This window comes from Haemorhous mexicanus, chromosome 4, assembly GCF_027477595.1.
Source record: "Haemorhous mexicanus isolate bHaeMex1 chromosome 4, bHaeMex1.pri, whole genome shotgun sequence".
Lineage (NCBI taxonomy): Eukaryota > Metazoa > Chordata > Aves > Passeriformes > Fringillidae > Haemorhous > Haemorhous mexicanus.
In genome coordinates this window covers 50677487-50699744 of record NC_082344.1, presented here as the reverse complement: position 1 = coordinate 50699744, position 22258 = coordinate 50677487, and the positions used below count along the sequence as shown (strand labels likewise).

The window sequence follows — 22258 nt, the reverse complement described above, 5'->3', positions numbered from 1 at the left end:
CAGAAGTTTTATTTCAGCTGTGACCCTGGGAACTTGGCCCTTTCATCTTGGTGTGGCAGAAATATTTTGAATATGCTCTTGTCTTGTAAAACCAAAAAAAGGGGAAAAAAAAGAAAAAAGTCTCTTCAAACACCTGCCAACATGCCTAATATCAGGGCTTCACCAAGCAGCTTTCCTACTGCAAGTGTTTACAACAAACTGCATGGGAACTTGCAATAATCAGCTTCATTCAGACATCATTTGCTTGGAGTAATAAGACAGAGTGAAAGTGAGCTTAGTCTGTGGAAAGAGGAGGAGATAGGACCATGTAATTGATGCAACTAGCAACTGTCTGATCAGTAAAAAGTTCCCATACCATCATCCCTTGGAGGATTTGGAAAGGCCATCTAGAATTAAAGACAATACCTGCTTGAGACAGCAGAATCCATTGCTGATCGAGCACCATGTGGTAAACACAGCCTCTCAAGATGAGTTTGGTGCCAAAAGAGAGACTTTACAGCCAAATCCAGCCCACACTCAAAATTATAGCAGCAATTACTAGTTGTTGCATTTTACTCTTCCAAGGCAAAGCACTGTGGAGAATATATGGATATTTATGTTCAGTAGTAACTGGAACCTAGAGTTCTCACCAGTTTCTCAGTTTGGCACATCAAGCCTTTTGCCTCCTCCTTCACTCCTCACCTTTTTGAACACATTCAAAGTAGCAACCCAGCTACCAGACACTGCATAACCTCACCACACATCTGTCAGGAGAAAAGTTTTCCCCCTCACCAGATGAGTTTTACATTGATCCCTAGGAGACATATTCATAAACACAAGTCTACAGAAAAAATAACTCTGATGTAAAATTCTTAGAGAAATATTGGTGCACTTGAACTTTTTATGTCAAAAAAAGTTGTGACACCTTAAATCCTGAATGAGTACTCCAGTCAGAAGTTTTGTAAATATTGTTTAGGTGACCTGTGACATGAAGCAGATCAGAGGATTACTGGGAGAGGAGTATCCTTTGAAGTGTTCAGCTGTGAAATATGGCATTTTGATTTTTATTTCTACTACATCATTACTGCTAATAGAATATATTTCAGCTATTTTATATATATATATATATATTTATAATTCTGGAATTTGAGGGCTTTTTTTCTGATGAAATGGTGCTAACTTTAAAACCATGACACCTAACAGTCTGAAATACCAACATGTGACTGCTTTCATCCTGCAAACTTTGCTCAGGCAAGAGCACAAAAAAGGAAATCAGCACTGGATCCTACTTCATCTCTTCCAGCCATGAGTAGACTTTATAGGGCACATACCTTTATGGAAGTGCATGAAGGTGCATATGTGCACCAGGTAACTGAATGTGTCTCCTGGGTTCACACTCGAAAATTAACACAAGAGCTGTATTTGAAACATCTCCACTGATAGCCTCTAAACTGTCCATCATTTTAACTTCAGCACCCCCATATTACAGGCAAATAAGAACTCTGAACAGAATTCTTCATACAAAAACTCATGGTTTAGACTTTTTGTTTTTTCTCCTTTTTCAGCTTTCCCAGATAATCCTTGTTCCCTGTACACTCTTCCATCTATTCACTTCCTATTGCTTCATTTTGTTTTTTACCTTGTCTATTAATTTATAGAACTGAACATAATAAAGAGAAGAATTACTTCATTTGTAAGTCCCATTCTCAACTTATGCAAAATGAAACCCTCAAAAAGGCTAATAATAAATGAATTTATTTGACAACTGCTGTCCAGGGTTAAAATACAGGTAATCTCCTACTTGCAAAAGACCTAATCAGATGTCATTTGTACTGGGTACAAGCCAGAGAGGGAGTTATATACTCGTTCCTACATTTGAGTATGGTGAATTTCTGCAACTTGTTTTCTAAATGCATAAGATTGTCACAATATTCCCACATTTTCAAGCAGAACAAAGTGAAGAAGACTATGCACTGAATAGCTCCTTCCTCCTCACACCACAATGTGAGGGAGGTCCATCAGCACATTGCTGATGATCCAGGTTTCTGATGGCCACTGTCCTATCAGGAGAAGCAGGAATTTATCTGCAGTGCCATTAAAAACTGGGGTGAATTCCTTTATGGGTCACTGCTAACTCCTGCAACCCCTGGCCCCGGGCACTGCCCTCCCCTGTATCCCAGAAGTTTCCTGCCTGTGCTTAAAGGTCTCAAGAGTCATCTCCTGCTTTTATACTTCTCTCTTCAGTACTTCACTCTTTGTGCCAGTAGGAAAGTAAGGTTCATAAATACACCCACTTTCCTAAACTAGGTATGCTGTCAGCAGCACCAGTTTCTTTGATAAAGTAATTGTTTTCAGTAAGTTACATGTGAATGTAACTCAGCTGCTTCCTGAAATTTTTCCAGAAACCTTGGATAAATACCTTCCAGTCCTAGTGACTTAGGGAAATTATGCTTCCCTCCCTGGCTTATCTTTTTTTTCTTTTTAAATAAATATCTGTCTCTGCTGGCAGTTAACCACCATCACCTGCACTGACATGATCATATAGAAAACCTGTACTAATTTCAGAGACAAGAGGATGAATAAAAAACAGGTATTAAAAATTGCCTCGATCAACAGTTTCATTGAAGTTGAATTTTTTTGCTTATTAAGATTCCAAATTGAGATCATGCTATTTTTTTTAAGGGCTATACTTACATAATAACCCCTATTACTGTCCATTTGATGCTGAATTTTCAAAGAACATCAAAGTACTAAACTGGCAGAAATCACTGGCTGAATCCTAGGGATCCACGTTTTTTGAAGTATTCATCTTTTGGCAGCTGCAGCTTCTTCTGCAGGTGCAGGGAGAACATTTTATTTAAGTCACTTTATTCATGTAGCTCAATTCAAAGGCTGGTTCACTTGAAGCTGAGAAAATCCTTGCTTGTTAGATACAGAGAACCAATTTCCAATTTACGGATAAAAACCAGATAGCAACGGATGAGGTCTAGCCCAGTGAAGCTTTTAGGATAGTATCATCTGTCAGTTCTATTATTGACTAGAAAAACTTGCATTTAAATTTATCAAAATGCCTTTGAACTCAGTTTTTAAAAGCCTTTAGCACATTTAAAGAAGCTTTGTATAACTGATTAAAACCAAAAGACTGTCTGCAGTTTTAAAATTTAAATTCACTTTCCATCTGGGCAGAGATTGATACAATTTATGGGGAACAAATAATCTATCCAAAAAATGCAAACAGAGGCTAAGGTATGTAGTCTTTTAAATAAATGTGGCTGCATCAGACATAATTTTCTGGGGAACAAAGGAAGTCTAACTATTTTGTTGAAGCATTACTCCCTTGTGGAGCAGCATAACAAACAGATATTTAGAAGGAATAAAGTATGAATAATCCTGCAAGAACTTTAACAAGCACACTGCCAGCACTGTGGTATTATTTTATAGTACCCCATATCCTTGAAGTGATGTTTCTGAGGGAGATATAAACATGCCATACTGAGGCACTATAAAATTCCAAGACAACTGGAATATTTGCCCCAAGGGCCCATTGCTAACTGGTTCTCCTCTTGCTGTATTTACTGGAGGTCTGTGTTAAAAATGCAGTACTTTATAGAATCATAGAATAGTATGGGCTGAAATGGACCTTAAAGATCATCTAGTTCCACCCCCTTGCCATGGGCAGGAAAACTTACCACTAGACAAGGTTACTCAACTCCCATCCAACCTGGCCTTGAGCATGTCCAAGATGGTGTATCCACAACTTCTCTGGGCAACCTGCTCCTTATAATTTTTCCTAGTATCTAATCTAAATCAATCCTCTTCCAGTTTAAACCCATTCCCCCTCATTAAATCACTATATGCACTTCTAAAAAGTCCCTTGCCAGCTCTCTTGTAGTACTAGAAGGGTGCTGTTGGACCTCTCCAAAGCCTCCTCTTCTCCAGGCTGAACAGCCCTTGTTGTTGAAAGGTAAAATGTAATTTGTGTCTAGACCTCTGTGTTCCATAAAGCATAAAACAGGACCTTCAGCAGCAGAAGATATCTCCCTGAGACAATGCACAGGGGGCCAGGGGAGCTCCTCTCCATGTGACTTCCCGCCAGGAAGAGGAGAGAATGATGTAAGGGAGGTAGATTAGATTAAAATGAATAAAGGAGAGTATATAAAGATATAATCAATGCCCTAGAGAAAAATGCTGTGGGGATGGGGAGGAAAAAGGGAAGTGGGGATTAGCAACCATCCAACAACATAACTGATAGGATGCATTTCTGCTATTATGAGGAGATAAAAGCTGCAGGACAATGATAGCACCAGCTATATGCTGAAGGGCACCAGAGGGACTGACACAACTTCTATCTCCAAGAGGAGTGCCTGCTATTTTATTTCACCAACAATTCAACAACCAGGGTAAAGACTGAACAGAAAGAGCAGGAGGATGCCGTGGTGAAAGCTATGGAATTCATGAATTTGACTGATTAAGTGCTAATCATGTGGAACAGAGTTCATGAAACAAGTGGTTGTCTAGGCTGTTCAGCAGGCAGGGTGACAGCAAGAGTCCTCAACCCACCCAGCACCCTCTGGCACTGCAAACTGACTCCCTCAGCCATGCTGGTACAAGCTGATAGACAAGCTGCACTGTGGACCAGATCAAGGAATGAATGCAAGTTAGAACCAACAACAACCTGTAAAAAAATGCTGCAAACTACTATAAGTCCCTGCTTTTTTACAGGGTTACAGTTTTTCATTACTTGTCCTTAGACTAATGGCCAGAAAACAATCTCCTTTCTGTTGAATTGTCGTGCATAGGGGATTTTTTTGCAGGTGTTTAAGAAAACTGAGCAAGCATTTTGCATTATTATGTTAATATTTATAATACTTAATAAATAATTATGGTTATTTCATGGTGACCTTTTGCTTTTTCTATGCTGGCTTTTACAAACAATGGCAGTTACTTGTGGTGTAGCATTTGTGTGGATAAACTGAGCAACCCTATCTGAACAAAACACCACTTGTACTCATTAATAAGAACATATGATATGAAGCTTCATGCACAATTTGAGGTATACTGAAAAAAAATCTGCCTCTTCCATTCTAAACCATGTTAACACTTGTATTCAAAACTATCTTTAGAAAAAAATCTACTGTTTCTTATAAAGTGCAGAAGATGGCAAAATCCCAATAAAAAATGAGCCATTTAGTTCCATTTCTTCTTGGCAGAGAGAAAACAGAAGCAAGGCACTGCTTGCAAGGAATGCAAATTGATTGTGTGAAGGAAGTTATGAAACGAGCTAGTGGATAAGGCTGTGTTTGGAGGCACATTTTCTTCTTCCCATCCATTCCCATGCAAAAATCCAGATAACAATGACTTGTAGGCCAGCAGCACTCCCTTCTCACTTTTGTGCTAATAAGTACCTTCCTCTTTGATAAACAGGGTTTAGGAGCAGAGTCAGTATTCACAGTGTGCACCTCTCCATTTAAATCACCAGCACTTGCCCTGCCCTCCATTCCAACCCAGGCAAGGTGAGGGAAAGCATGGACTCCAGGGCTCAGCTTTTTCTGTAAATAAATCTGAACTTCAGATGCCCTCAGTGATGCATGGTGCCCTCCCAAAGGCCTTGAGGCTTATGCTAAGTGTCCAGAAACCTGAGCTGAGACCCCCTCTGGGTCCATGTGCAAAATATCAGAGAAGAATTTCTACCTGAGCTGGGACTGCAAGGGAGTACTTTGTTCACAGTGACTGAAAATTGTACTTAAGTGCCTTCAGAGATAATCTTTTCAAAATAGTTGATGAATTGTGTTCAAAGAAGCTACTCCATCAGCTGGACCATACAGCAACCTGAAGAAATCATATGGACTTGACTCTCAGGGGTGAGGAGCACCAATCTAGCAAGTCCTCACTCCTGGGCCAACAGTGACAAACATCTTTAGAGATTCTCCCACCACCAAAAAATAACTGCAAGCACTTAATATGAGCAATTAACCATTAATAATACCAAGGCACCTCTGCTACTGAACTGTATAAAGTATAAGTGAAAGCCTCTGCCCAAAGAGCCCCTTAGCAGCCCTTTCCTCAGCCACTGCTGCGTCTTATATACAATATTTGATACATGCTGGAAAAAATGTACCCAAGGGAGGCAGGAGCACTGACCACAGGCATAAGCCAGCATGATTATTTCCACCCTTCAACAGTAGCTCTGTTTCCACTAACCCAAATACAAACACAGAGGCTGATACATCTTACAATGGGATGAATAAATATTTTCTATCATGTCAAGGGAATAACTTAGCATGGAACAAAACTGGAAAGCAGACAACATTTTAGCATAATTATATAATTTTTTTCCAATTTCCTTTTCATACCTCCAAAAAAAGCTATTTTAAAAATTAAACTAAATAAAAATAAATATTTTTCATACTATTATCATATTTCAGTAGCTTGTGCTTTTTCTTGCTACAAAGATGAAATTCAGCCTCACACAGAAAAAAGGTGTACTGTCATTAAGGTTTCCAGTAAGGTTAACACACCTGCAAAACAAAAGCAAGTAGAAGGGTTTGCATTTTCAGACCCATGATTGAAAGACTTTTTGTCAACTCTTAATTCAGACTTTGTATTCAGATTTTGTATTTTTGTCAACTCTTAGTTCAGATTGCAATTTTCTATCTAACAATGTTTTTCCCCTTCTATGACTATTCCTCCAGTGTCATTCAGTAAGGATCTGAACAGAATTTAGCCTCATTTAAGATAGAAAATATTTAGCTTCTCTACGTTTTTTCAGAGAGAATGATGAAGATGCTTGCCTTAAAATTAAGTTCCAAAATCAGGTTTGTTTTTTTTTTTCTATTGCACACTTCTTTATCCTGAATTAATTGGTTGTCTGGGATATTTTGAATTTTAGGGTATTTTTCTTCCCTTTATTTTATTTATAAAGCTATTTTTAAGCCCACAGGATTACTCAGTTATAATGTAATGATATGAAAGGGCCTTTTGATACAGCCTTTTGATTTTCCTTCATTTCATGTTTTCCTCTGAACACTAACAGAATAATGTTGCAAACTATCTTGCCCTTCTTGGTTTTTTTCCTTACTGTGAAACAGTACAATACAGTACAATTTACCTGAATTTCTAATTTTTAGGTTACTGAACTTTCTAATCCAAGTATGTTTGCATGGTTCCTGATATAGGGTTCCTTAACTGCTACTATCATCTTCAGCACATCTTTAGAAACATCTGCATTATACATATAATTGTCCTACCATGATCAAAAGACTTTCAAAACAAAGATCAAAATGCTTTTTTTACTTCACAGATGAACCAGAGTTTGCTTAATGATCAAACACTCATGCCCCAAAAGCTTACACAGTGTTTTATTGCCCACCCCAACCTCTCATCACTCACACTGGTGTGGGCACAGGGTGGAAATGCCAAGATGTTTTCACCAAGGTTAAGTGAAAGGTAACTCTCATGCAACAAACAGCTCAGCTTTTCTTGTGGGATGTTTATCTCTCTTTTTTTGAGGGGTTGACTGGAGATAGAATTAGTACTTCAGGCTATCACTGGTTTGTACCACAGCAGTTTTCATGCTGTAATCTCTTCTGGTTTGGCGAGCAAGCACAACAGTTTATTAAGGGCATGACCTAGAGCATGCTGATGTAAGTGAAGAATTCATATTGACTTCAATGATCTTTGGGCTGATGCCTAAGTAAACTCAAAGACATAAGCCCTATTTAGTTAAAAATAGCAATGCTCTTGAGACTTTCTAATGCTTTTAGGGGTGAGAACCATTCAAATGAAAAGATAAATTTTCAGCTCAGTGTTAAGAACCCTGTGGACAGCTGCCATTGGTAAATATACATGCTCCTCAATAAACTTTTAATTTGCACTACCTGCATAGCAGACACTTGACTGCATGACTTGCATGCAAAACCAATGGGAAATGAGATTTGCCATAGATTTAAACAACGGCATCAAGAGCTTGCACAATTTCACTCAATTGCTTACAAACTGCTCTTCTGGCAATGGCATGGCTTGTAAAGATTGTGAAGTCCATCTAATCACTTTATATTAGAAAGTTGTTGCAAGACAAGGAAAAAAAGAGGAATTAAAATTAAATTCCTAAACTAAAATTAAGAGGAACATAGAGTTCATTCATCTGTATCAAGTTAAAAAGAGATAGAAAATCTTATTAAGGCATGTCTTTGGAAAGTCCCAGTCTTAAAAAAAAATCCAAGAACATTTTCATATTTGCTTTCCACTTATTTAAATGCTTTTCTACATAAAGAAAAACTTACGTATCATACCAGAGATGCATGCATCTTATGTGAAACAAAAGCATAATTTCTCCTCTTCCCAAACTCTTTCACTATGAAATCTTTTCAAATTAAATAAAAATCTATCAAAAAATCAAGCAGAAACTCACACAAGTTTTCTGGTGAATCAAATATAGAAATAGATTAACATCTAGATCCCTAGCAATAACAAGTTATTTATTGGTGCTATATGCCAATTAAAATCAATTAGTATTATTAGCTCATTTATATTTTTTATTTGTTATTTTTCAGTTCATATCAGTTACTTATACTCTATGCCTAAATCCTCTTTAAAATGAAAAGGCACATTTTTAATGTTAGGGAGATAAGAGAAAAATTATTTATTAAATAGTAGTTTAGAAAAATAAAAAAGATACTCTGTAAAAGCTGAGAATATTCTGCAGATGTTTTTATTTCGGCTACATTCTGATATAGTGAGTCTAAGAGAGAGATATTCAGGCAGTGTCTCTGAATGCAGTAGGTCCCAAAGCAGGGTTTTCCTATGAATCAGCCTTATAGCAGAAGCTGGTACCAAAACAGTATCCACCAAGGCATGAGTGTGGAATCAGTGTACCCAAAAAGAGCTGAGAGTTGGTAATCTGGCAAACAGATTTTCCTCAGAACAACTGAAATGCAGAATTTATCTTTTAAACCCAACAAAGTAGTAGGGATAGAATGTAAATCTAGGCTAACTACACACTCGTTCATGGCAATTTCTTGGTCCAATTTCGCATTGCTATTTTTTTCAGCACCTTCTTGCAACTGCTCCCAAGTCATTTTATACAGTGGATACTGGGATCAAATTCAGCCTAGTGTGACCAGTTTTCCTTCAGTTTAACCCGTATGAAGTCCTTACAACGTAAATGGTGCTTATGGGGTGTACAGTCTGTGAGACCGATTTGTTGTTAAAGGTAGATACAGGGCAAGGTAGCTTAGAAGGTGCAAGCAACTTTCTCCTCAAAAATCTGCCCCTAAAAGAAAAGGCAAACTAATAACTGAGAGACTTGCGTGTTTCAAAAATAGATCAGGCTTACCACTAAAGAAACAGTTATTAATTTGAATAGACCATTGTCAAAACAGTCAAAAGACCATGGAGAAACCAAAACCAGCACCAGAATAAATCCTGCAACTGCAGTGAAAAAAGCAAATAAACATATTTTATGCCACTATTTACTAGCCATAAGGAAATCCCTACATTAAGAAAGGGAAGTTAAAAAAGCAGGGGGTTGGGGGGAGGGAGGGGGGGGTATTTCTCTGAGATTAACTCTGCGTCAGCTCTGGGGCCTTGAAAGACTGCCAGCTGTCCGGGCGTACATATTTTACCACTGAAGTATGCTTTTGTTTCAGAGCGGTTGAGACCCCCAAAATGATGTAATCCCCAGTGGAAGACTGACAAGCTTTGAGATATTCCAAAACACAGATGACAGACGAAATAGCAAGTAATCAGTGCAACTATACTGAACATTATCTTGCGAGAATCCAACAACACAAACCTAATGCACCAGATAACAGCGTTGCTTTGAGCAAACCTGGAGTAGAACATCACAAAGATTTCTGCAAAGAAGAAATCATTCAAGAAGGACAATTATCTACATGGGTGGAGGGAAGAAAGACGGAAGGGAACATATGCCTTTCATAATTAGGGGCCTGATTATACTGTAGCCGAAAGGGATTTTTTACATTTTAAATTTGATTACATTTCAGAATGAAGCACACTAATTGGTATTTCTGCAGTCTGTTTGAAGAGAACTTCATCTACTTAGGGAGGGGGAAAAAAATAACCAGTGACCTTCATACCATCTATGTTTATTATCTAGTTCTTTTGCCTGAAGTATTCATGGTTTCCCTTCAATTGCTCAAGCTATCTCTGGGAATAAGTGCTTTATGACTCATTGCAGTTTATCTCCAGAAAACCAGGAAAGAGATACTAGCAAAATATACTAGAATCAAATAGATATTAAATCCAACAATCACAACTGCTATAAGGAAAAACAAATTAAACCAGTCCATCCATCAATACAAATAAGAGACTGGAAGAAATTATTTGCACAGGCAACTTCCAAGATGGGACCTTAAGCTTAGGGCCATCGACAGAGTTAACTATGGAAGGGACATGTGCATTGAAAACTGCAGAAAGGTTCCACAGACCAAAAAATCAAAGGCATGATGCACTTCCAGTTCCTGTCTATCTGCCAGAAACACTGTGTTGAGGGAGTAGATAGTAAACTGGCATGACAAATAAAAGCAAAAGTAACAAAGATGTCTCATAAAACTTATAAATTAGTATATATTACCATGTATAAATATTCTTGTTTCTCAAATACATGCCAGACAAATGCATATTTCCTGTGTAAGCCAAAGAACTGAGAAGGAACCATCATAAACAGAACTTAGGGGCCATGAACTCAACGTAAAATATCCAGACCTTTGGACAAGGACAGTGTTGGTAAAAGGAGATGCACTTCCAATGTAAGATCAACTTCCAGTACAAGAGTATTGCTGAAGAAAAATGGTTTTGCAGAATGTAAACAAAAGAAAAAAACCAAAATGAATAATTATGAACAGAAACAAAGCAACATCCAAATTCAGCAACCTGACCTTTGTTGATGAAAGCCCCCAGGAGCAGCTGGGGCATTCACTGTCACCATCCTGCTGTGGCCCCTGGCAGACAAACCACAAGCCAGGCAGGGATGCCTGCTCTGTAAGTACAAAACAAGCTTGGTGAAGAATGGTTCCCACAGCTCTTCCTTGGAAATGGAGGGACAGGTACTTACTAAAGCTGATTCAAGACACCTAACTAAACAAGATGAGTCAAACACTCAAAAAGCTCTTTCTGTGTGCTGTAGAAAGGCAGACAAACAGACAGACAGACAAGGTTCCTGTTTTAAACCTGCCTTGAAGTAAGGTGACAGGAACAAACCCAATATTCTTCACTTTCATCCCTGGTCAATACAAATAAATGTTTTGGGGGCCCAATGCAGGATGGAGTTAACGTAGAGAGTTTTAGAGAGCTATAAAAAAAATAAGCAGAATCTTTGTTTCACTTTCTTTTTTCTATTTATTTTTTTCCTTTTTAAAATTAATTTCATAACCAGTTGTGGATGGAACTGTCCTCAGTAGCTAATCCTGGGGAACATGAGTGAGATAGTAAGAACATGGCATTTCCACCCACAGATAGCAACTGGTCACTGAAGTCTCCTCACAATAAATGGGGGCAAATGTAAAAACAGATGGACAGGGAAGAAGAATATGAGGTGGATGGTGGAGGAAAAGAGTTGTGGCATGAAGCCACAGAAGCGAAAAGAATATAGGCAGAAAATTGCAAATAGAATTAGTTCTTCATAAGCCTCAGGACTCAAACACCTGCAAAGCCTAGGTGATATGTTTACCTGTTGGTAAACATTTGGTCCATTTGGAAGACAAGGAAAACAACCTGCTATTGCATTGATCACTTCACTAGTTCAAGCAGCAGACAGCTATGATGTGCAGACAAATTATTTGAACTTGCCAGTTCAAGTTATTATATTATTCTCACAGGCAAAATGTTGTTTCAGCTTTTAAGAATTTTGTTTGCTTACTTCATAAATTATGTTGAAAGCATCAAAAGAACAACAGTGAGCTCGTAAAGGCAAGTGCTCAAAAGTTAACAAATGCCAGAACTACAGTTCCTCAGCATGAACAACATTAAGATGCAGAAGCAACCAATTAGCTCCTACTACTTCTTCTGCCATTTCTTCTTAGTGCACAGGATTTTCAGGAATGTGGGCAGAGTATGGAGAAGATGACAGAAATGTGCAAAAGATGAAGAAACTGAAGAATTTGTTTCACTTCCTCTGATTCCCAGGTCTCACCTGCTGTTAGGCAAAGCAATTGGAGGCATGGCTTTTTCCAAATTTTTGTTAGGCTTTTCTCTTTTGCACCTCCAGTCTAATAAAGATAACATAAGATATCTCCTTTAAGATAACATAAGAGTGCTTCTGCCATTTCTATATATTCTGGAATTGCTCAACATTTTAAGAGAAGAGAGTCAGAATTCTCTCTGGGATCCTGGCATATCTCTGGGGAGCGTTCTGGTATAGACAAGCTGATATTCAGTAACAGCCTGGGAAAGGATATGTCATCTAGGAAGTGCAGCTTGGTGAACTGGCAGCAACACCTCTCTGTGGCTATAAGCAGTCCCCAAAGACTCTTTTATAACTCATTCTCCTTCTCTCTCTCTGTGTAATTTTTTTAAGGTCTTGCTGGCTACATCAATACACATGGTGTACACAGATCTGTAGAACAAATATGCACAGACAGCACCAGAAACAAAAGCCTGAAGGAGATTTGAATCAACAAGGAACATTCACACATTATACCCACACATTCCCCACTTTCACACAAAGCCAGGCAAGTCAAATTCCTTACTTGTATTGTTTTACCCTAGGTAAATTTGTCTAATAGGTTGTGACTGGCTGTTGCCACCTCTCATCAGGCAACTTCTTCCAGAATGTTTATTTTAATGAACAAAGTGGGAAAGTAAGACAGAATAAGACGTCTGGTACTAAACTACCTTTAGTGATGCATTTGGCTTTTTAAAATTGTATATGACACAAATATAATTCTGTTATTTACACCAAACTCTTAATTAAGAAAGCTTCCTCAATCCAATTTTACAAACATTACTTTCCTTGCCTGATAGAATTATATCTGTGAAAGGGGAGGGGGGGAAAAATCCTTAGGCTATGATCTGTGAGCTTTCCTGTCTTGACAGACCACAGCCCCAGCGTCTGCAAAAGAGAGCAGAAGGGTCACAGCAAAATGTAACTTGACCTGAACTTTAACCACCAGAGGTGACATTTACTCAACTATAACATTTAAAACTAAGCAAGAACAAATAGAGAGAAAAGACTATAAGAGTGCCTTCTCCATGTTGATTTAAAATTAAGGACAATAAAAAATCTACTTCTTAGTTCCTTCTTACTAGAGCTTGAGTACACATGAAGAGATTTATAAGAAAGTACTGATTTAATAAAGTAGAGTTTTGGAATTTCTGTAATACAGGACAATATTTGGACATTATTGAAAATGCAAATGGTGGTAGCACTACAACATCTATAAAGAAGGTATTTAATTTTTATGTGGAAAAAAGGTTTCATTAGGCAAGGTTGACATATCAATAAAAATATTTATTCCTGCTTATACTCTTAAGTCAGAATTGAGCCATACACAACACCAAAACAGTTTGATCCAACCCCTTAAACTTCATCTTAGGACCGTTGCAAACATGAGGAGAAATATGTTTTCACACCAATTTATACAGAAGCAGAACCTAACACTTAAAATATTGTGAATATGTGAAAGTATGTAAGAAAGTAGATTATCTTGACTAAAATGAGCAGTTGAACAGAGGTCCAGAGCCAAAATCCATGAGTTTCCAAAATCTTGCAATGATCAGATTATGGGTATGCTGAGTGAACTGCATGGGCAAGTGATGCACATTCAGACCATAAATCCCTGAGCTATTTATTAAATTCTAGAAATTCTTTTAAATGTGATTTTTCTAGTCCTGGTTCTTCTGTTGAGATGGTAAGACGACCAATAGAGCAAAGGTGTTGCAAGATAAAAGATTGCATGGTTATTGTCCATTGTTCAAAAAGATCTCTTTGGTTTAACACTGTGGTATAGCAGAGCTGTGTAACTCCATTTTATATGTGGGCTTGACTCCTTCTTAAAATACTGGATTTCAACATATTGCATTATCTTTAAAATATGTGGAGATTGTTAAAATGACATAGGCTGACTGTCCAAAATTCAAAGAACAGCATTCACCTCTGATAAAATCTCACGGTTTCAAGAGAATTACCACCACCACTGGGCTGAATAAAATAATTAGACACATCTAAAGAGGGCTTGCCTCTGCCGAGGTAATGCTGTCTGTCCTTGTGCCATCAGATCTAGAACACATCATGCATTTAAAACAGATAGAAAGTTCACAAGAATTAGAATACTTAAAATTCTTACAAAAAAGCACTCTAATGAACCAAGTGAAATTTTGCAGTCTACAGCAAATACCTTAACATTTGTGTCTGTATACAAAAGAAAAACCACCCTAAAAGAATCTCATTAGTTTTCTATGATATGGGTGATGACTAATAAATTATTCTTTTTGTTTTGACAGTTATTTAATACTTCACAATTTTTGGTTTCCCAGGCTGGGTGTGCTCTGCAAAACAGCAAGAATTTACTCATAATTTTACAACATGACGTCAAAACTTGAAGGTTTGACAAGGAACTGATTTGTATGAAAAGAAGAAAAAAATTATCTAACCATGCCACATACATACAAAAGTACCTTCTAAAAAGTTGCCTAATTGTGAAGATGCTCCAGTTTTCATTTTAAGCTTGAAGCAAAGATATATTTGATATTAGAAGCATCTTCTACATGCCATTGAAATTGCATGCTGAAAAAGAACATAAATCATTAATGAAAATTGCAGGGTATCAGTTTCCTGTTGCAGTTGGCTGTCTGCTAAGTTGGCAGCGGGACAGTGGCCTGCAGAGCTGCAGGCATATGTCTCATGTTAAAAAAAGAAAAAAAGACTTCATGTTATAAACACATCAATGAAAATTACTATCCAGTTTGGAACCAACTCAGAGCAGGTGTTGAAGACAAAATAAACAGACCGCATATGAAAGGTTAAGAAAAAAAATCCCCAATGGCACTGGCCTTCCATTGGGATTATCTTCTACCATAGATTTTAATGTACATCATGAAATGCAAACAAAATATACCTGCATGTGTAAAAAGCAGCCAGATTTTCTCATGGTTAGGACCATAACTTTTTAACAGTGATATTTAAGTTATGCCTGAAATTTTTAAACCTATAAAAAATATGCCTATGTAAATTGAGATATAAATTAGTCCAGAAAACTACTGCAATTTGTCTTTCAACCAATTCACTAGAAACCCTTCCATGTTTCCCAGCTGAAAAATAGACCAGGAATCCACCCAAGCAAAATCTTGCAATTTATTTGGCTCACTCATCCTCCACTTGTGATCCTCAGATTTTGAACAGAAATGGCAAAACCCTTTAGAAAGGTCATAGCAGAAAGGTACTGTGGTCTCAGAGAGCTCAAGGATCCTAAGGAGAGCTGATAAAATTTAGGATACATGCACTGGCTAAAGCAGAGCAGGTCGTTGCTTCAGTGCATACCCAATTTCTCCTTGTTTTTGCAGAGATCACAAAAATCCCCATAAATCCTTCTGACTGTTGTATAAATCAGATAAATATCTTGGGACATGTGAAGTGACCTTTTTTTGCTCAATGGCTCTGTTACCATGAGGCAAAGGACTGAATTGCTGCAGCAGTGGCAGCATCTCAGCAATAATTAAAGTGCAGGCACTGCCTAAGCACCCCCCTCAGCTGGCCAGAGCAGCTTTGCTCGTGTCTTCCCAGCGCTCCTGGCAGGGTGAACATCAGATCCACCACCATCTGGGACTGCTGGACCACAAGGGCTTTCCCCTGGATCATGTCCAAAACACACTGAGAAACAGAGATACCAGGAGGTCATTTTACACACAGAGTCAGAGAGGGGTATTTTAGGTGTCTATAAAATCAGCTGGGGCAACAGGAAAAGAAGCTTCCTGAACATCCAACTTTCACTTCAGAATTGGGAAGAAAATGATCTGGATTTTCTCTAGCTGCAGTATTAATGCCTGTATGGTTGCCTGATGTTTGCACAGCCACAGCACACGAGCATTTGCAGCTCCTCTCTCTATCACAGCAGATATGTATTGATAACTCTACACAGATCATACTCTGTGACATTTCTGGCATTTGTCTTCACTACGGAACTGCAAGGCTTGCAGGAAACAGAACAGAGATTACCCAAACAATGCAGCCTACAATCATGCACATAGACAGACTAACCTGATGGAAAGAGGTCTTCCCATTTCAAACCAGAGTGCAAAGCTAACAGAGTGTCCCACTAACATTAGGCATAAGAATGACTCTTTACATAGTCAAGAATTAGGACTAGAAGAAGCTAATCAGTATTTCTGAGAGAAGCCTATTTGGACTTTCAAAATGTTTAGCTATTGATGTGTTAAGGTATTCTCTCACCCTCTGTAACCCTTGTGAAATCATAACATGAACCATTCAGCTTATTGTGCTGGTTTGGACTGAGATACAGGTAATTTTCATTATAGTATTTGATATGAGTCGGGTTTGGATTTGTGCTGAAAATAGGGTTGATACCAGAGGGATATTTTAGTTACTGATGAGCGGTGCTTACACAGAGTTCAAGGCCTTTTCTGCTCCTCACCTCACCCCAGCAGGAGTCTTGGGGTGAGCAAGGAGCTGGGAGGGGGACACAGCCAGGACAGCTGACCCCTACTGACCAAAGAGATATATGGAGTCATGCTCAGCATATAGAGTTGGGGGAAGAAGAAGGAAGGGAGGGCTGAGACATTTGGAAGGATGGCAGTTTTCTTCCCAAGTCATAGTTACAGATGATGGACCCTTGCTTTTCTGGGGATGGCTGCCCATGGGGAGTGGTGAATTAATTTCCTTGGTTTGCTTTGCTTGTACACACAGCTTTTGCTTTGCCTATTAAACTGTCTTTATGTCAACCCACAAGTTTTCTCCCTTTTAGTCTTCTGATTCTCTTCCCCATCCCATGGGGGAGGAGTGAGTGAGCAGGGGCTGCACAGGGCTGGCAGGGGTTAAACCACAACACTTGGAAACCTTTGTTTTGGTGGGGAGCAGATGCCCATTTACTAAATCTACTGGCACCAATTTCCACACACCAAGAATCGTGGATCAATTTTTAAACCTGAGTCCTCTACCCAGACATGTAGGAATGCCCCAGAAGGATCCAGCATTGCTTACACATGGCTCTTGGTTTTTTGTGCAGATAATGAAAATGCAGAGTTCCTGAAGTGTGAATGGTCAAAACAGAAGTTCTTGAAAAGCTTACAGGCAGCACAGTTCATTAAGACTTCTCTAAACATTCAAAACAAAGAACTTTTAATTTCTTGAATTATGTAATCTTTGCAAACTCAGAAAGGACAATATTAGTTTTTTTTCTGTATCTCCCTAAATGACAGCAAGCAACAACTTGGTTGCAGATGTTTTAGTTTTATTTTGGATAAATACAGCCAGTTATAGTTCCCAACTTAAATACCTACACTACACAGAAACACCAGATTAACCCTTTCTCTAATTTGTCTACTTGTTGCCATAATATGTTTCATATTTTTCCAAGTCACAACTATTTTTTCCCATTGGTTCTGCCGCAAAACTCACAGATTACTTGGAAATAAGCTAGTATGCAGAGAAGAGGGTGGGCTAGGCTTCCAATGGACTACTGCAAACTTTATTAACTTTATGGAAAACACTTGTTTTCTGTAAAAGAATGGAAACTTCAAAATCACTCAGAATTCACTCTTGGATTTTATGTTTTAAACAATGGTTTATTTTTCTGTATGAATAAAAATATCACTACCAGATCCCTGAGCTATACCTCTACTGTGAAGACAGGAAAATTCTCTTCTACACAAAACAAGTGGCACATTTAGTCTAAAGGGGATCCAGTATAACTTCAGCCAATTTCATACCTACCCACCCACCCATAATATAGCCAGGTTTGGGAAATTGTTGCTCCAATCCAGCAGTGAAGACCACAACCAAATAAAAGTGTGTATGTCTGTCCTCTGAGAGAACTGGCTGTCCCTGTCTAGGAATTCAAACATTTATTGCAAAACCAGGAGTGACTTTAGGATTAATGACACTTAGGCCACACTGGCATTAGCATGTAACTTCATTAATATGAAACATCTTCCCCAAAAAATCTGTGCTGAGGACAAGCAGAATGAGTTGAGAAGTGTCTAATCCATAATGGCAATGCCTACGCTCCACAGAATCTTGGAATCACAGAGTGATTTGAGTTGGAAGGGACCCTCTAGTTCCAACCCCTCTGCCATGGGCAAGGAATCCTCCACTGGCCCATCATCTTTATTCTGTTCTTTCAAATTTAACCCAAATCTAGGAGAAAAGAGGGAGAAATAGCATCCAACCTCTCCTCCCACAACCAAAGATTCAGATGTATCTCCAGACAAATAAAAGAAAAGGATACTTAATGATTCCCAGTCCCTAGATTTTTACACATGTCAAAAAGGGTACACTTCAGACTTCAGACAGCTTGTATGTCCTTCATGCAAGACTCAAGACATTAAAGAACTCTGCATCTCCTCTTTGGTCTTTACTTAAAGATTTCTCAGTTTGCTTTTCCCCTCCACATTATATAACACAGAGAATTTAGAAAATGCAAGAGAAAGGTCCAGAAATCCACTTTGTGATTAAAAATTTCAGCAGTTCCTAGCACAAATGAGGAATTTTATTCCTATTACACCTGTGCTCAAGAGGATGCAACTGATATGGCTCTACCAGGTGAAAGTTACTGCACATGGGCAGCAGAGCCAGCTGCCTGTGCTGCAGCCAGGCTGGGAGTCCTCAGAGCACACCATGGAAGGCAGATCTGCTCTACAAAGCTCCCACAGAGACTTGTAGATGAAAAAGAGAATAGTACAGCTGAAAAAATAGACCTTTATTGCTTTGTGGCTCTGTTAGCATTACTTTTGCAGACGTTTGCATTTGCACACAGCTCTGCACAGACATTTAGAAAACTAGATGAACAGATAAGATGATAAAATAAATACGCTATTTTGCAGTGTTTTGTTTTGTTTTTTTTTCAAACAGCTGCCAAAAAGCCCCACCCCTAAAGCTTCCAACCTAGCATTCTGGGAAAAGCATCATTTTCCATTATGCTCTGGTCGATTCTTTTTCCCCTCCAATTTGTAACATTCTGCTGGAATCAGTGATGAAGAACATATGTTTGAGATAAATTACACCCAGGAGAAATCTTGGAACTGTTATATTCAGTTTTATTACCCAAGGCATTAGGATACTCTAGCACTGCAATTATTATTTAACAGTTCCATCAAACAAGACATGCTAACGTATTTTTATATTATTATGCATGCAAAAATTAGTATCTTATTTCTTAAAACTTAATTCACTCCATTTTCATTTTACTTAACAGTTCCAGGATATTTTTTAGTGCTTCAATGAAACAAGGTGTTACATAAATGCAGAATGCTATTGTACAAATATTGTACAAAACATATGTTCAGGCAACAGTAAGGTTGAGAATTCTAACACTCAACAGCCAGGAAATTGGAAGGGCTTGTGCTTCTTCCACAATATAAGCTTGTGCAAGTGCTGCATCTTTACCATATTCTGCAGAGGGCTGTAACCTAGAGTGCCTTAGGGAAACCTAGTGTGCCCAACAGGACAGACAGTCCCTGTCTCTGACAATTGCTTTTTTGCACTGCTGCAAATACTAGTCCAGTTTCACCAAACTGGTAACACCAAAAAGCACAAATATCCCCTGTGTACCTGTGGGCTGCCTCTTTTGGGGGAGATTTGCACTAGCTCTGGGAGGTAGTCACATAACTGGAGATTTTCTACAGGCATGGAGTCAGGCAAGTATCATTAAGTTAACATTTAACAAGTATAATAGGAATAAAAGATAACTCATATAAACCTGACTAATACTTTAACTGATAATTTGATCTCAAAAGACAAGTCTTCTAAAGCTTTTAAAAGGTTTTGCTTTGTATTTCTCAAGTGACTCTATGGGATGAACAAATAAAACCAAGAAAAATGTATACTTGTTAAGGCTGCACAACTTCCATACTTTGCAGAAGAGAAGAAAGCAAAAGGCCGAGGCAGCAGTTCAGAGCCACAGCTAATATATGGGTTTTAATTTAAATTTCAATTTAAACCAACCACTGAGCTTTAGTACAGTGTTGGGCCCAAGCTAAAAACATCAGGCACCAGGTGTATCAGGAAGCAGAGCACAAAGTCCCTTGTGTTCAAAGACATGTAATCACTAATAGCCCAAAATGTAATTTAATGACTTTCTGCTTCAACTTCCAAAATGAGTCACAAAGCTGAGAGCACCAGTCCACTTCATCAACTGCAAACTGAGAGCCAAAGAAAGTTACTTGCTGAATATCATAAGAGTCTTGCTTACTTTATTAGTACTTCTTCATGTGAAGAATAACTGAAGCTATATTGTTCTAGTTCTCTGTGGTGTTCAGTCCATGCACTGAATTCAGCCATGGCTCATAGAAAATACACTATGTAATCATGAAATTGAGGACTGTGCTACAATGCACACAGGAGTCAAATGATGGTTACATGGGAAAATTATTTACTGGCATTTCTCAACTTTGAAGTGCTTGGATTTGCAGACTACCTATTATTACTCCCGTGTGCCTTTTTTTACAGACACCAATAAATTTTGCTATCTCTTGCTATAACTCAAGCTGTCCAATCATGGATTGCCAGCAGGGTTTGAAACTTCACCATGGAGGTGAGGAATGAGCCAGCAGGCAGTATTTCTCAAATCCACCCAATAACTGGCACAGTTTTCTCTCCTGATACATCTCATTTAACTCTTATTTCTATTACTTACCTCAGTGGACAGGTGAAAATAAAAGACCATGAGCATTTTACTTTGTTCTGATCATGAATCAGTAATTCTAAGCATCACTGAAATTTATTTTAGTCTAATTAACTTTTGTGGCCCCTTAAGAACAAAAAAAAGGTTTTCTTGTTTCTGACATAAAAGTAAAATGAGGGCAGAACACTGTAGGTTTGGAACATGATCTGTCCAGATTTGTGGCTGTTGCTAACTTGCAGAGCTGTGTCGATGTTGTGAAAATATGCCAACCTGCATCTGCTAAAGGAATAGTCAATCTGTAGTTCATAGACGTTCTGCTGGTAGCAGAATATGTCTTTGCACTTTATCTACAACTGTACAAAAAGGAGAAACCACCACTGCTCTCTATTCCCTGACTCTCAGCCCTGCTACAAAGACAGTCCTGCTGTGCCTTTGAAGGAAAGCTTGCGGATGGTCCTTCAGCTCTGACTTGCTTTGCCTCTCAAGTAGCAAGCAAGCTACCTAAGGTTCAGAGGGCAGCAGGTTGTAGAACACAAGCCTGGCAAAATAGAGATCAAGGAGGAGTAGGTCTAAAGCTGGTCAAGTTTTAAGTCTTCCCAATTCCACTGTACTGCAAACACAGCAAACTGCAAATTCAGCAAATTCCACTAGCAAACTGACAAAGCAAATGGTTGGATAAATAAAGGCTTGAAAACTACCTATGGAGTATTCCTAGAAATTTCATGTGATACTTTGCTGCCAACATGACATTTATTTCTGGTTATTATAATAGATGTTATTTTCCTTTGCCCTCTCCCATGAATAACTTGAAATAAATAAGATGTAAAACCAAAAAATGCTGAAGAACCAAAAAAGTATCAAGCAATTAGTTTGCAAAAATGATGCAATACTGTGCAGATTGCACAGACATGGTTGTGCTAAAACACAGATAGAGAAATATAAGGATGCAAAGACTCTGCCTTTGTGTTATGCAATTAATTTCATCACATAATAATGATGGGCTTGGTCTAAAACTATCAGTACTGGGTTTCTTCTCAGTTTCTCTTTGGTACTTGGCTGAAGTTTTAGAGACTTAAATCTTCACATACTTACATTAAGGACAATGAAGAGAAACTGACAAAACTGTGATTTAAAACTTTGATTATTGGAGAAAGGGAAAAATGTGAAAACAAGATTTAGAAATTACTACATCCCATTTACTAGAAGACACACTGAAGTTGTGAGGGAAGCACCATTTGGTGGACAAGATGTGCAGAAAAACAGGAAGGCAAAAACCTACAAAAATCCTGGAACACTGTGGGCACTGTGGCCAGGAGTATTAAAATAACACCATAGCGCAAATATGACTGAGTGACCCCATTCCTACCCTAAGTCCTTTAACTATTACAAAGCAACAGCAGACCAGTGAGACCACACCTGTATTTTGAATTAGAAGTGTCCACAGGGAATAGTACCAGAATATCCAA

At 38.3% G+C, this 22258-nt stretch overlaps 1 protein-coding gene across 1 annotated transcript in view; it reads right to left on the bottom strand.

Moving 5' to 3' along the window:
* SCFD2 (sec1 family domain containing 2) overlaps positions 1–22258 on the bottom strand; it is a 187972-nt gene that overhangs the window by 84522 nt on the left and 81192 nt on the right. The gene's annotated exons all lie outside the window — the stretch shown is intronic.